At 37.7% G+C, this 2,500-nt stretch overlaps 1 protein-coding gene across 3 annotated transcripts in view; it reads right to left on the bottom strand.

The window, feature by feature from the left end:
• The window catches only part of LOC144967993 (androglobin-like), a 141,479-nt gene that overhangs the window by 132,748 nt on the left and 6,231 nt on the right, over nt 1–2,500 (bottom strand). The gene's annotated exons all lie outside the window — the stretch shown is intronic.

The raw sequence follows: 2,500 nt of genomic DNA, 5'->3' as shown, positions 1-2,500 counted from the left end.
TTAAGATCTAAAGAGATGTGTATGAAACACAACCAGACAAAGCAAAAGGAAAAATCCAAGAAAATGTCATCCCAAAAAAGCAGACCTCCTGACCTACCACTATACCACAGAGGTTATCCGAGCATTCTTGTAAAGTTATGCATGAGCTAAAAAGTCTTAGTTGAACACAAGATCTATTTGAGATTATCCAGACACTCGGTGCCTCGGGGTTACCCTAGAATATCAACTACCATGTCCTGATTTAAGGAACCAGGGGTTGGATTTAAAAAATTGGGGGAAAGTGGCAATTCCTTTTAATAAAGCGCATAATGGACGGGACCCAAATATAAGGAGAGAAAAAGTATTGGGCAATCCTTTTAGTACAATTCCTGTCTTCGCAACGAGATACAACATTGAAATGAATGTCTGTTCGGATTATTTAAAGTCCCCCGTGAGAGTCATTGGGTCCTGAAAAACAGGAAGGAAGCTTTTAGGATTCATGCCAGCAAGTGGAGACATTGAGTGAATGCAAACAAACTTAGAATATGTATTGGTTCCGATGTGAAACCTGTTCTTCTGTATGGATCTAAAATCTGAAGTCACAAAATCCTTACTCGCAAAATTCAGACCTTCGTTAACAAATTAATGCCTCCGCAGGATTTTTAAGATCAGATGTCAAGATCATATTTCTGTGCGGCTATAAGGTCTTGTGGTATGACACTCGCTTTCGGCAGGTCCTGGGTTCGAGCCGCGCTCGGCTCATAGTTGAGTTCGTGGGTAAGACTCTTTACTCACATTATTTCACCGTACTCGGGTGTAAAATGAGTACCTGGCCGCTAACAGCGTTGTCTCTGTCGGAAAAAAATAGTAACACCGCCTAACAGGCTTCATGTCTCGTTCTACGTGTTTCGTGTTGCTGTTGATTAGGGACCCATTCTAAAGCGATTCTAACATAGAATTATGGAAACGATCAAACCAAAAACCCATCAGCAGCCCGATTAGAAGAAGGATATGAATACCGGTCGGTCACATCTTGAGAAGAACAGGGACCCATCCCTCCATTGGAACCACCAAGGGACACGAAATGTTGGGGGTCCGAAACAGACATGGAGGCGCTCACTGTCTGACGAAATTAAAACGACATGCCTCACATGAGAGACTAAAAAAAAAAGAGGGCCAAGGACAGAAACAGAAGGACGCCGTAGAGGCTTCTGTATTCCACTAGGAGCTAAGAGGATTAAGCAAGTAAGTAAACAGATTAAGGTCTCCAAAACCTGATTGACGACGATCTCTCCTCATTAGTGCATTATTATTCCATGCGGATACGATCGAATAAAACTGATGGGAAAACTACAGAGCTGCGCGTTGAAATGAGTCCTAATAGTAATAATTGTGTCGAATAGATCGAGCAAAGCAATGAGAGAAACACTATTATTATTATTATTATTATTATTATTATTATTATTATTATTATTATTATTATTATTATTATTATTATTATTATTATTATTATTATCATTATTATTATCATTATTATTATTATTATTATTATTATTATTATTATTATTATTATTATTATTATTATTATTATTATATGGTATTATCACACATTAGAATAGAAGCACGTAATTAACTATCATTAAAAGTACAGTGCGGTAGGTAGCCCTTATGGTATTCATTGATGAAAATGGTTCGGTAAGATTATTTGTTAAAAGACTATAATATTTTGGCTTTGAAGTTTGTCTCAGAGCACTACTCAAATAACGACCAATTTTTTGGGCGGCAGGTTGACCTAATCATTGTATTAAGTGTATAGTATTCGAAGTGTAATGTAAAAATACCATACGGCGCAGTTCCTTTGCAATTTACTTTTGGAATTTTCACCCCTGGCCTTATGATAGACAGATTTACAAAATGACCCTTATTTTTCTCTGCTATGGGTCAAGGATTAATACTTAGATTACTTAGTGTAGCATGCAGCGATTGATTTTTCTTATTATCATTACTATAGCTTTAAAAAACAACAACAATGTTCTACTTACAATAAAATGAATCCGCTCAGATAGCCACAAACTAGCTGGAGAAGTCCAGTCTAATGCAATATATAAATGACATGTCCATAGTATGCAAAAAGCGTCCGTCCACTTCTACCACCAAAGTCGAGGTCATAAAAAAACGGATCTTTATTAATTGAAAAGGCAGTAATTTTACAGTCACAATCACAGTGCCGGGGGATCTTCAATATCAGTGATAGTCAATAGAATTCGAGGGAAACTCAATAACGCAAATAATTCACTTGAGTCGTCGCTAATGTATCTCCACTGTTGTTTGGCATAGAGGGATTTGCCTCGGACCATACCAAAATAGGGACAAAGGTACCATTACGCCATTGTTTTCGTGCGGAGATCGTGAAAGTTAATGGGACTGAACGGTCTGTAAGATCTTGCTATTGATAATCGTTGAGGGGAATCAGATATAGAAGGGGGAACTAGATCGATGGTCAATAGGTAGAGCACCCATG

This window comes from Berghia stephanieae, chromosome 3, assembly GCF_034508935.2.
Source record: "Berghia stephanieae isolate SIO BIC M18660-M18661 chromosome 3, UCSD_Bste_1.3, whole genome shotgun sequence".
Lineage (NCBI taxonomy): Eukaryota > Metazoa > Mollusca > Gastropoda > Nudibranchia > Aeolidiidae > Berghia > Berghia stephanieae.
The sequence above is the reverse complement of the archived record's forward strand: the minus strand, read 5'-3'. Positions and strand labels throughout refer to the sequence as shown.